We start from the raw sequence: 13,656 nt of genomic DNA, 5'->3' as shown, positions 1-13,656 counted from the left end.
AAATCAAATATCTTATAAAAGGGCTCATATCGAAATACATAAAGAACTCATAACTATAGCAACAAAATCTAATTAAGAAATAGTCAGAGAACTGAACAGATATTCTTTCCTAAAGTAGACATACAGACGACCAACAGGTACAAGAAGAGATACCAACATCACTAATCACAAGGGAACTATAAACCCAACTACAGTGGGATAGAACTTTACACCTGTTGGAATGGCTGTCACCAAAAAGAGAAGAGGTAACAAGCGTTTGTGAGGATATGGATGTGCACTGCTGATGGGAAGGTAACTAGTTGCAGTCACTAGGGAAAGGAGGATGGAGGTTTCTCAAAAGCTAAAAATGGAATGACTATATGATCCACGCACCCCCCTCCTGGGTATGTATATCCAAAGGAAACAAAATCAGGCTCCTGATGAGCTATCTGCACTCCCGTGTTCATTGCAGCGTTATTCATAATAGACAAGATATGCAAACAACCCTTGTGTCAGTCAACGGATGAATGGACCAAAGAAGACGTGGTACATTCGTGCCTGTGCTAAGTTGGTTCAGTCATGGCTGACTCTTTGTGACCCTATGGACCGTATCCTGCCAGGCTCCCCTGTCCGTGAGATTCTCTAGGCAAGAATACTGGAGTGGGTTGCATGCCCTCCTCCAGGGGCTCTTCCCAACCCAGGGATTGAACCCGTGTGTTACATCTCTCGCATTGGCAGGCAGGTTCTTTACCACTAGCACCACGTATATATACTCAATGGAATACTCCTCAGACATGAGAAAGAACGAAGTCCTGCCATTTGCAACAACATAGGCAGAACTTCAGGGCGTTATGCTAAGTGAAATGTCAGACAGAGAAAGACAAATACTATATGACCTCACTTACATGAGGGATCTAGAAAAGCTGAACTTAGAGAAAGAGAGAGTAGAATGATAGTTGCCAGGGCTGGGGTGTGGGGGAGAAGAAGAGAGGTCAAAGGGCAAATTTGCCAGGAGAGTAGATCTTAAATGCTCTCATCAGGAAAAGAAATGGTAATTATGTGAAGCGATGAAAGTATTAACTAACGTTCCCATAGCAATTATTTCACGGTATATAAGTATATTAAATCAACACATTGTATACCTTAACTTACAAAATAAATGTTCACTATATATCAATAAAGATGTGGGGGAGGGACGGGAAGCAAAATGTTTTCACTTTCACTTTTTGAGAAAGCGACACCACTTCCCTGGTGGCTGAATTTGGTTAATTGGTTAATCCTCTCAGGACTGAGCCTGTAGCTTTAGGCCATTGCAGGTTCTAGGTTTGCATCTGAACCACAGCGTTTGGGTTTGTGTCAGGGGCAAATCACAGTGTTGACGCCTCAGTCACGGTAGAGCCTGGCTTCCTGCTGCCCCCTAGTGGTCAGTGGGTGGCAAAGGACCCACTGCTTTTCTTCCAAGACGAGGGAGCCCCAAACTTCCAGTCTGTGTGTGTGTGTGTTAGTTATTCGTCGTGTCCAACTCTTTGCAACCCCATGCAGTGTAGCCCGCCAGGCTCCTCTTTGTACATGGAATTCTCCTGGCAAGAATATTGGAGTGGGTTGTCATTCCCTTCACCAGAGGATCTTCCTAACCCAGGGATCGAACCCAGGTCTCCTGCTTTGCAGGCAGATGCTTTACTATCTCGGAGAAGGCAATGGCACCCCACTCCAGTACTCTTGCCTGGAAAATCCCATGGACGGAGGAGCCTGTTAGGCCGCAGTCCATGGGGTCGCAAAGAGTCGGATACGACTGAGCGATTTCACTTTCACTTTTCACTTTCATGCATTGGAGAAGGAAATGGCAACCCACTCCAGTGTTCTTGCCTGGAGAATCCCAGTGGGGGAGCCTGGTGGGCTACCGACTATGGGATCGCACAGAGTCGGACACGACTGAAGCTTCTTAGCGGCGGTGGTGGCAGCGGCTGTATCTGAACCACCAGGGAAGCCCTAACATCCAGCCTGGAGGTTAACAAAGGCTGAAATTGGCTGGCTTCTGAAATCCATCACACCCAGTCTACTCCCCTCAACCCTCTCCAGATAATTGAGTCAGGCAGGAGGAAGGGTCAGGCCCAGCCCTGGGAGGGTGGGCTGAGATGGGATCCCTCAACCGAGGTGCCAGATCTGAGCCCTTTCCTGGTCAGTACCATCTCCCTACTTGCAGGGATGTGAAAAGAACATGACATAGAAGGTGGACAGAGTGGACCTTCTGGCAGGAACCCAAGTCTAAACTGTGTGGGAAATTTTTATTTGTTTGTTTTTGTTTTATTTTACTTTTGCAAATGAATTTTGTTGGCTGTCAGTTTTAGAGGGGGCAACTCTAGTGGACAAAAGTGTGCATTGTAGTTTGGTTCAACTCTCAAGTCTACAGGATTTTTTGACTCAAAGTTTCCTTTCTTCTCCCTTTTTCTTTCTTCCAACTTACTTTTCTTCCCTGCATTCACCTGCTCTGATAGCTCCGAGCCTCTGCACCATCGTCATATTTTCTAAGCCTAAAACCAAGATCCTTGTAGCATTTGAGGGATATGGCATAAATGTTGTTTTGTCACTAAGTAAAGTCTGACTCTTTGCAATCCTATGGACTGTAGCCAGCCTGCCTCTTCTTGTCTGGATTTCCAGACAAGAATATTGGATTGGGTTGCCATTTCCTCCTCCAGGGGATCTTCCCCACCCAGGGATTGAACCTGAGTCTCCTCCATTGGCAGGCAGAAGAGGGACGAGGGGAGGGTTGACTTGAGACTTAGGGGGAAAATTCCATGATCTGAAGCTGCTAAAAGTTTCTGAGAGTCAAACACTACTATTTTATTTTCTTCCACTTGCACTATCTCCTGTTCCCCCTTTCCCTTTTCTTCTCCTTCCCTTTTCAGGGAAGGGGTGTGAGTAAATGAGGAAAGAACGGGGTTAATCATGAAGTCTTTGTCTCTTTGATGATTTTCCTTCTTGGACTAGCTAAGGAACTGCACTTTGGTCTTTAGTTTCAGATCCTTTCAACTGTCCACATCCACTCCACCACTAGGCTCAGCCTCTCATCACATCACACTCTGGATGCCCCAATCTCTGGACTACTTCAGTGCCTACCAGGGGTCTGAGTAGTTCCTTGCTCCTGCCCCAGGATTCCTGTGTTTAAAAGATTAAGGCAAACAAAAGACATTTAAATATATTTATTAGAATGGTTTATTTAATTTGTGGTTGAAAGATGTGTAAGAAAGGAAAGGTAAAATTTCAAGATAAGGTGTTGAGAGACAATTTTCATCTTTTAACATTATGATCTCACCTAAAAACCCTGATATAGAGACTTCCTTGGTGATCCAGTGGTTAAGAATTTGCCTTGCAATGCAGTGGACATGAGTTCCATCCCTGGTTTGGGGCAACTACTCAGGCCACACACACAATGAAGATCCTGTGTCTGGCAACTAAGACCCCAGGAAAGCAAATAAATAAGCATTAAAAAAAAAAAAAACTAATAAATATAAAACAAATATTCTCAAAATATCCTGAAAACAAAAAGAAAAATTTGAATATTTACATGTTTTTAAGGAAATCTAGATTTATTCCACTATGATTGTTAAACAGATTGCAATAAGCTGTTTGACTTGAGCTGCTGTTGTATTTCTTTTTATGGTTTTTAGGAACAGAAATGGAATAGCTCAATCATGTAAACGTAAAATAATTTATTAGGAGATAACACATAATTTGCGGGGTCTCCCCCAGGGCACCACACAGCGGGCGCGAGGGCCTCAGTGTGCAGCTGGGGGCTGGAAGCTGGATGCTGTGGAGCCAGGGTGCATGCTGTGCCTGGAGACCCAGAGTCCCCGCTGCCTGCAGGTGGAGTACCTGACCATGCGCCTGAGTCCTGAGTCGGAAAAGGCATCCGCTTACTACAGCCTGGAAAACATGCATTTCCATTTACCATTCAGCGTCCATCTGAACCTTTGGTAGCCTCATTCATCGGGAAATATGCAAGTATTCAGTACTGTGTGAGAACCCCTGTATTGAAAGCTCAAGAGAAAATAGTTGGCTGTTGGGTTTTTTAATTAATTACTTTTTTCCATTTTATTTCCTTTTAATTGGAGTATAATTGCTTTACAACGTTGTGTTAATTTTTACTGTACAACAGCATGAACCAGCTATATGTATGCATATATCCCCTCCCTCTTCAGTCTCCTTCCTATTCTCCCACCTCCCACCCCCTGTTAGCTTTTCACCTCTGGTCCAATTTCACTGAGTGCCAAGACTAAAGGAAAGGGATCCTGCAATGGAGAAACTATTCCAATCTATGCAGAAGTAGAGAATTGCTGCTCTCATCTGATTGATCCCAAAGTGGCGGTTTTCCAGATGCAGACACACCTGGCCAACAGAAAAACAAAGACTGAGGTTGGAGGTGGCCAACGTGACCGGAAACCACCGACAGCTGGAAAGGGAAGATCCTTAGGATCCCGCCAGTGACGCCAACCGTCCAGAACTGCTGGAGCATAAAGGGGACTACTCTTTAGCTGTGTCTGTTCACATTCCTGGTGCTAAAACAAACTGATGCTTGAGCTGCTGTTACTGATTAGCATGATTCCATTACTAATGGTTTTGGCAGCAGGAACTCCGGAATATCCAGGTGGTTCATCTAAGCTGGTTGACACTGACTCCGCCAGATCAGCCGGAAGCACCACCAAACTATGAAGACGAGGCATGGGAGGAAGAATTCTCTAGACACACTTCTTACCTTCAACCCCCTGTGAGAGGGAGTCAGGCCATCCTTTGTTTATCTTCCCTCAGGAATCAGATTTTGGACTCCGCCTCTTTATTCAGAGGTAAATTCACATCCTAGAGATGTAGAAGAGACCCAGCCTGTTTCCTTCATTCTCTGAAAGTATTTCAGAAATCACTATGTTAATCATCAAAGTAGAATGTTGGTTCTTTACCCCTGCCCTTTTGAGGAAGAGGGAGGGAAGATGAGCTTAAGGACATAAATATGTATCAACACTGAAGATGACAAAAATTAAAGAATTTGTCACTTACCAGTGGGGCAACAGGATTGTTGCATAAGTTTGTGATGTGGTCTTGGGTCCCTTTTGAATGAGAGGGTAAAGATGTGAAAAGTCACAGAATGTGATGAAAGTCCTGATGTGATAAAGTGGAGGGGTGCCTGTGTTGACCTAACAGAAAGTGCCTATATATAGTGGAAACACTATGTAAGCATATCTTTAAGGAGGTTTCTCAAAGGGGAAACGCTGTATCCTAAGCTTTAAAGTGGTATGGGTGTATTGGGAGGAGATAATTTTGGAGAATATAGCAGCACAGTGGTGTAAATGAACAGGAAAGGGGCCCACTCTCAATACAAGCTGAGGCCCTCTGGTGTCAGGGTCTTTGCATTCCACTGGACAACTGGAAGAACCATAGCTTTGACTAAATGGACCTTTGTCAACAAAATGATGTCTCTGCTTTTTAATATGTTGTCTAGGTTTGTCATAGCTTTTCTTCCAAGGAGCAAGTGTCTTTTAATTTCCTGACTGCAGTCACCATCTGCAGTGATGTTGGAGCCCAAGAAAATAAAGTCTGTCACTGTTTCTGTTGTTTCCCCATCTATTTGCCATGAAGTGATGGGACCAGATGCCATGATCTTAGTTTTTTGAATGTTGAGTTTTAAGCCAGCTTTTTCACTCTCCTCTTTCACCTCCATCAAGAGGCTCTTTAGTTTCTCTTTGCTTTCTGCCATTAGAGTGGTGTCATCTGCATTTCTGAGGTTATTGATATTTCCCCAGGCAAGCTTGATTCCAGCTTGAGCTTCATCCAGCCTGGCATTTTGCATGATGTACTCTGCATAGAAGTTAAATATGCAGGGTGACAACACACAGCCTTGACATACTCCTTTCCCAATTTTAAACCAGTCTATTGTTCCATGTCTGGTTCTGTTTCTTCTTGACCTGCATACAGGTTTCTCAGGAGACAGGTAAGGTGGTTTAGTATTCCCATCTCTAAGAATTTTCCAGAGTATGTTATGATCCAAAGGCAAAGGCTTTCATGGTCAATGAAGCAGAAGTAGATGCTTTAAACTGATAACCTTACATGAATTGAAGATATGCATACACAAAACTATGCCACATATTACAAGTCTGATACAAAACCACATGTAGAAAATAAAATAGTTCTTTAATAGGAAGAACTGCAGTGGAAACAGGGAGAGCAGAGAGAAAGAGGAGCCCGGAATAATAGAATGAACATAATTACATAAGAAAGGATAAGAGTTCTCAAATAACAAAAAAGAATGAAAGAAAAAAGTCTTGGAAATGTGTCATTAACTCAAGGCATTTGTGAACTAGGTATGAAAACCATAGTATATATGAAGTCTTCCTTTGATTCAGATCATCTGCTGTAGAAAAAAAATAGGAATATTACAATTCTAAGTAGGCATGGGACTCTCCTTTTCCTCACCCCTACATGATCACTCGCTTCCTCTTTTCCTTTCCTGATGTGAAAGCAAGAGGACCTGGAATCTCAGGCCAGCTCCAGCATGAAGCAGCTGTGGGCTTTGGCAAAGGTGGAACGTGGGACTGAGCCTTCTCTCTAACACCAGCCCATCCCCTCTCATCTGCTCAAAGAAGAGAAACTCAAGTGTGATTTGACCAGTCCTGCCTCCCAATCAGAGAGGCTTCTTCCAGTGAATGGCAACTGCCAGGGACCTCTTCTTCTTCCAGCCCATTCTTTTAACCCAATCACCAAAACCCAATCAGAATTTCCATGCCCCTCCCAGAACGATGTGGTTTTCACCTCAATCCCCAGAGACCCCAAAGTAATTTGCAAGGCAAATGAATGTGTATCCCACCTATCAACACCAGGGTTTCCCAAAACCAGGTCAGGCAGCCACTATAAAATGCACACTCCGCACCCAACTGAATCATTCAATCTTTCGTCCCTGTGGTTAGACCCACTGCGCTCTCGGCCTGGTGAGGAGGCTGAAGCCTTGGAAGCGCACGCACACTGCGCCTTGAAAGCGCAGTCTGAGAGGAACGCGCACTGCTCCTTGGAAGCGCAGTCTGAGAGGAGCGCACGTCCCGAGCCCCACTGGCCTCCGGGCCTGAACCGAGAACAGGCCTGGGCCTGGGCTCTGGATAACTTCCCCGCGCTGAGCCGCCCCTCCTGCCTAAGCCCCGACTTCTGCGGGGACCCGCACTACTGCGCCTGTGGGCTGCCTCGCCACGTTTGCCCCGGACACGCGGACGGTCCCCGCGTCGAGAGCGGCCAGAAACGCTGGCGAGACCCGCAAGTCCAGGAGCCGGCTGCTAGTCCGGGCTGGAGCGACGGTCCCCTCAAGAAGAGGCCAAAGCCACACAGCGCGGGGCCCAGGAGGGTCTGAACCGCCAGCAGATGCCAGCAGCTGCGGAGGCCGCCAGACCCGCAGCCAGATCACCTCCAGGAGCCCAGCAGGCCCCCCACCCCACTACCACACACCCCGAGGCTGCGGAAAACAGAGTTGAAACCCGGGGGAACCCGGCAAGGAAAGGAATAGTAGCCTCCTGCCTGGCCCACAGCACCCCTGCAATCACCGCCCTGGACTGGAGCCTGAGTCACCCCAGCCGAGGCCCAATCTGCCGGGCTGGACCTCTCCCCTCGGCTCCTCCTCTTCTCTGGGACGAGCCTGGAGATATCTGTGGGGCAGAACATTCCTTCTTTGTCCTTCCTTTCTTAAATTATTGACGGACTTTTCAATTAGAAATCTCTTCAGCCATAAAAAAAAGGAGCGCATTTGAGTCTGGTCTAATGAGGTGGATGAAGCTAGAGCTTATTATTCAGAGTTAATTAAGTCTGAATGAGAAAGATAAATTTCTTATACTAACGGGCATACATATGGAACCTAGAAAGATGGTACTGATGAATTTATTTGCAGGGCAGCAATGGAGAAACAGACATAGGGAACAGGCTTATTGACAGGGCAGGGGGAGGAAGGAGAGGGTGAGCTGTATGGAAAAAGTAACAAGGAAACATATTAGCATATGTAAAATAGATAGCCAATGGGAATTCGGTGTATAACGCTGGGAACTCAAACTGGGGCTCTGTAATAATCTAGAGGGGTGGGATGGGGAGAGAGATGGGAGGGAGCTTCAGACCAAGGGGGGACATATGTATACCTATGGCTGATTCATGTTGATAGTTGGCAGAAAACAACGAAATTCTGTAAAACAATTACCCTTCAATTAAAAAATAAATTAGAAAAAAAGAAATCTCTCTTTGGGAATCTATGCTATCAAGGAACTTTCCTGTCGATGTACTCAGAATTGTCATGTTTCTTATATTAATTCCAATTTGCACAATGATTAAAACATGCTTCCCTAAAAAAAAAGGAAAAAAGCTTCCCTATTCTCTGCTTGTGGATTGATTTGGGTGGGTGGGGTCAGGACTGGAAGTGGTATTGGGATGGGGGGGTCTTTGAAAGAACTGAGACCCAGGTCAGGTCTCCAAAAGATTAAAGAAATACAAAATGAAACCATGACATATAACCTTGAGTACGTTGGTGGCCTATATTAATCTTTTTCATTTGTTCAAATATTGGTAAAGTAGCACTCCCCAACATAGCTTTTGAGAAAAAATTGAAAGGATCTTTGGAAAGCCAGTATGATCATACACATTAAACATTTCAACCTGAATACTCTTGAGCCAGAGTACTAATTCTACAAGCAGAAATCGTAGTGAAAAACAGACATGTATGCCAATACAAGATAAAAAATGTAAATGATAGTCATATCTACACAATTCCAAAGTATACTGCTCTTAGAGATAAAATGGAAGGCATGATTTTTAAAAAAATTTTTATTTTGGACTGCTATTTCTTTATTGCTATGCTGGCTTTTCTCTAGCTGCGGTGAGTAGGGGCAACTCTTCAGTTGCAGTGTGCGGGCTTCTCGTTGCAGTGGCTTCTCCTGTTGCAGAGCACGGGTTCTAGGGCTTGTGAGCTTCAGTAGTTATAGCACGTGGGCTCTAGAGCACAGACTCAATAGTTGTGGCCCCAGGGCTTAGCTGTTCCACAGCATGTAGGATCTTCCCAGATTAGAGACTGAATCCATGTCTCCTGCATTGGCGGGCAGTTTCTTTACTGCTGGGCCACCAGGGAAGCCCCTGCAAGACATGGTTTTTAAAAGACACCCAGAGGCTGAGTGTACCACAGCAGTACTTGAATACTAAATAGACAGTGACTATAGCAACTAAGCATGAAGGGGGTATTTCCAAGCAAGTTGGAGGGGAAAGCACGAAGGCAGAGCTACCCGTAAGGCTGAGAGAGGGCAGAGTTTCCAGAGCCTTTTCTATGTGACATTCTGCTGCAGTTCCTTCCACACGTGCACACGTTGGTCTCTCATGGCTTTTTTGGGTCTCACGAGCTGCCTAATCTACAGTATTCAGCTTCCTGGGGGCTGAAGTTAGAGATGATGGGGAACCATCATTCACCACACAATTCTCATCCTAGAACAAGTGGAGCATTCCCCCAGCCTCTCCTCAGCCTTTGGGGGTTGTTCAGACCCAAGTTCCTGTTCCCTGTGGGACAGGGAGTAACCTCTGGCTTCCAGACAACAATACCATTGAGGGCAGACAGATGAAGTTCCAAATCTTTAGTCTCCTAGATGCTGAACCAGTACATCTGGTCCAAGAGGTTGGACCCGGAAAGAGTTTTGTGGAGAACAGGCAGTGCCCACGTGACAGTCACACACAGCTGTGTCATTTTCCAATGGAAATGGGAGATCCCAACATGTGCTAATCAGCACTTCATTCTGAAATATTACTTAAATTTTGTAACCCTACATTTTCTTACTTATAAAATGTAATTTATAATAGTACTTAAGTAAATGGGATAATAAAAATGACACAGTACAGTGCTTATCATAAGTTCTTAGTGACTATTACCTGTTGTACTTTTAAAGGTAATATGAATAGGCATTAGAATCCTTCTATTTCTTGTTGAACTATCTCTAAACATTTTAATATCAAAGTTATAAATATTTTAAAGTGAAATAGGACAGTACCTTATAAATTGAAAATATAACTTACACCCTACCCCTTCCCAACTGGTGAGTAATTATATTGATACATTTTGAAGTATGTTTATATTTTTTACAAATGTAAATATACTAATGCAAATAATTAAACAAATATTATTTCCCTCCAAAGAACCACATTATATGCATGGATTAATACCTTGAGTTGTCAATCGTTACTACTTTGGACACCTTTCTTTCTTTATTCAAACATGCGTTCGTGCATGCTAAATTGCTTCAGTCATGTCCGACTCTTTGAGACCCAATGGAATATAGCCCGCCAGGCTCCTCAGTCCATGGAATTTTTCCAGACAAGAATACTGGATTGGGTTCCCATTTCCTCCTCCAGGGGATCTTTCTGAACCAGGGATCCAATTGGAGTCTCTTATGGCTCCTGCATTGGTAGGTGGATTCTCTACCACTGAGCCGCCTGGGAAGCCCCATAACACAGGCTACTTGCTCCTAACCTCTGTGGGGGAAGTAGCTGACATTTGTGTTCAAACAACTTTCTGGGAAGTTTCCACACCACCAGAGCCTAATAGCATCATGCTGAGCCTTCAAAGAGAACAGTGTTGTTGTCCTTCCCTTTTAAGCCTGGACCAGCAGAGCTTTCTGCCTTGAATATCCTTATTAGATTTCCCCAAGTCAGTTGCTTCCTAGGCGACTCAGTGGTAAAGAATCTATCTGGAACACAGGAGACTTGGGTTCAATCTCTGGGTTGAGAAGATCTCGTTAAGAAGGAAGTGGCAATCCACTGCAGTATCCTTGCCTGGGAAAAACCCATGGACAGAGAAGCCTGGTGGGCTACAGTCCATGCGGTTTCAAAAAGTCAGACTCGACCTAGTAACAACAAGAACAAAGTCAGTTGCTCTAATGAACCCCTTTAACTTCCCACTCTTGGCTGCCTTGACCAGAGCTTCCAACTCCCTGCCTTTTGTGTTGTCCATATTTTCCATCCTCTTTATTTCCTTATTTCTCATTTTTGGTTTTGATTCTCTTCCCCTCTTTTCTCTATCTCCTTTCTCATTTTTATTCCTACTTTTCTTTTTTTTTCCCCCTCAGCTCATGCACAACACTGGCTTTAGTGGGGATCATCTTAAACATTAGAGTTTGCTTTCTTGACAGAGAATTAACTACCGTACGGAAGAAGATTCAGCTGTGTCCTCATGGTCTCTTGTTTATAAGTTTGCTCTTCCCTTAAAATTCAGCTCTGCCAAAGCAGGAGCAGGTTCTACAAGTCGGTGTGCAGTACCTATCACAGCACCTTGCTCGTGGCAGATTGTGGAAACACGCTTGTTTAAAACAATTTGAATTAAACTGACTTTGTTAAGCTGAAGATAAATGACTGATCAAGGACATCTAGGCTTGGATGCACTGACATGTTTGCCAAGACAATGTCTGAAACATCTGAGGAAGGATATAAGGAGATGCAATTTCACTATAAATCTGACACTAGAAGGGAAAAGCAAACCACTACGATTAAACACAGAAAAAGACAAAATTTTGAGTTTGCTATTGATTGATGTTTTGTTTAATAGCCATGATTATAGCACTAAGAATGACAATGAAAATAACAATAACTGTAATGGAGCAACTTATTATTTTGCCTGGGACTATGTAATTATGTGACTTTTGTTAATGAATTTAATCAAAAAAGTTGCCTTTAAAATGTTAAACTTCAGCTACCATCCAGGTAAGAATATGAAGACAAGAGAGGTTAGACAACTAGCTGACTATCTCCTACCAAAGAGTCTGCATCTAAATCTGGAGATCTTGACCCTGGCACTTCTACTGGTTGGCTGAAAGTTTGAAGCAGTTTTAACTTAGAATTGAAGACCAGAGGGGAAGTCTGACCAGCAGTGTGGTTTCATCCAAAGATGGCCACACTTTGAGCATCTCGGTAAAATCTAATGATACGCTGTTTCTAAGCAAAAGGCCCCGAGAATCAATGGACATAGTAACCTAAAAGTAATAAGTACTTAGGATGCTTTTCATAAGAGTAGCCTCCCAAATTGCTTTTCTTGACAGAGCCTCTGTACCTCTATTTCGTTTAAACAAACAAGTTTTAATCCCCTCAAATCAACAAAATCAACTCAACTTCTAATACCTCCATCCAAGATGATTGAATTTTCCCTCAATCTTCTCAGGTCCCACCTTCTGAAGCAATTTGCAACCACCCACCCTAATAGCCTCTGGTTGGACACTTAAGAGCCCAGAACACTATAAATTCGCAAGGACGGGATCCACGAAGACTTCTCTTCTCACCGGCTGAAGCGATGGAGCACTTTCCCCGCTGTGTGCGCGAGGCCTGGGATTCCGCGGAGGAGCCCCAGGAACCTGAGCTGCGGCGGCTCCTACGCTCGGTGAACCTTAAGGGCTGGCGGCTCCCTTGCTATCCTACGCTGGGCGAACTCTCTCCGGACAAGGAGGACTTCAATCGGGAAGAACCTTCTCCTCCCTGCAGGCTTCTGCGCCCATATTGCCCCAAACACGGAACCCAAGCACAGAGCCCCTGCAGGCCGCGCGGCGAGTCTCGGGCTTCGGACACCACGCTGGCTCCCGGCCAGGAGTCACCGACGCCCTCAGGACGGGAGGACGTCGCGCGCCCCGAAAGCTTCCCTGGGCGGATTTTGCCAAATGAGGAACCCAGTGTCTGAAACCCGACACCTCTGACGCCGGAGACCCTTCCGGAGCATCGCCCTCATCCTGATCTGGAGAGACACCACCAGACGCCCCACGCACTGGTCAGAAAGACCTAGGCTGTCTCTTCGGCCGCCTTTGTCCCCAGGACCCCTCCTTTCTGCGGAGACCCTTCATTGGAGGATTCCCTGCGACAAGATGCTATTACAAGAAAACCTCTCTGTTTAGCAATTGTGGAAGAATTCTTCTTCATTAGACATTTGAGAATTTATTTCCCTTACTTAATAAATTGTATCTTTATTACGTACTTAACTACTAAGTCTCTTACTTAACCAAATGACAGCGTCTTTCTTTGTTGCTTTGGCTTTCGGACAAGGACCCGGTGCGGGGGCGGGGTAGCCGGTGCAGTTCTCCCGCGGGATCCTCGGTCCCCTGATTTGCTGAACTGGGGTTCGGGGGTCGAGGGATATCTTGGGCACACTGGGCGGCCAGGGGGCCAGCACAGCTGTTGGCAAACTGGGTCAAACTTGCCAGGATCCAGGAGATCGCCCAAAGCGCAGCCAGCAGTCCTGAGAACTCCGCTTCGCCCTGGAAACACTCCTGCGCGCTCCGCCCGCTCTTTCCCTTCCAGTCCATCTGCCGGGCGTCCAGTCATGTGCACGTGGCTCCCCGGCCCCCGGCGCAGGTCGCCGCTCCAAACGCGTCCAGAGCAGCGCAGAGCTCCTGTCTCCCTCGGACACTTTCCTGGGCGCGTCCCTCCTTCCTCTGAGCCGCCCCAACTCGATTTCCAGCTCTCACATCCGAGCTAACCTGGAGCCGGGGTGCTGGAGCCGCGGAGACTGGCTTTGAGGGGAGGCCAGATTTCTGAAGCCAGATTCTGGAACGGTTCCATCCTAACTCCAACTCAGCGACTTGCCAAGGCTGGTGACTTCTCAGTACCAATCAGAGCAGAACTCTGTTTCCACCAAACCCAGGGTTGAAATCA

General features: G+C 45.6%; 1 pseudogene; it reads left to right on the top strand.

The window, feature by feature from the left end:
* Positions 1-220: 220 nt before the first annotated feature.
* LOC110147318 (arrestin domain-containing protein 4-like) lies at positions 221-4,877 on the top strand (annotated as a pseudogene).
* The last annotated feature ends 8,779 nt before the right edge of the window (positions 4,878-13,656 follow it).

This window comes from Odocoileus virginianus, chromosome 14 (genome assembly GCF_023699985.2).
Source record: "Odocoileus virginianus isolate 20LAN1187 ecotype Illinois chromosome 14, Ovbor_1.2, whole genome shotgun sequence".
Lineage (NCBI taxonomy): Eukaryota > Metazoa > Chordata > Mammalia > Artiodactyla > Cervidae > Odocoileus > Odocoileus virginianus.
Note: the sequence above shows the minus strand (reverse complement) of the source record. Positions and strands in the feature narration are given on the sequence as shown.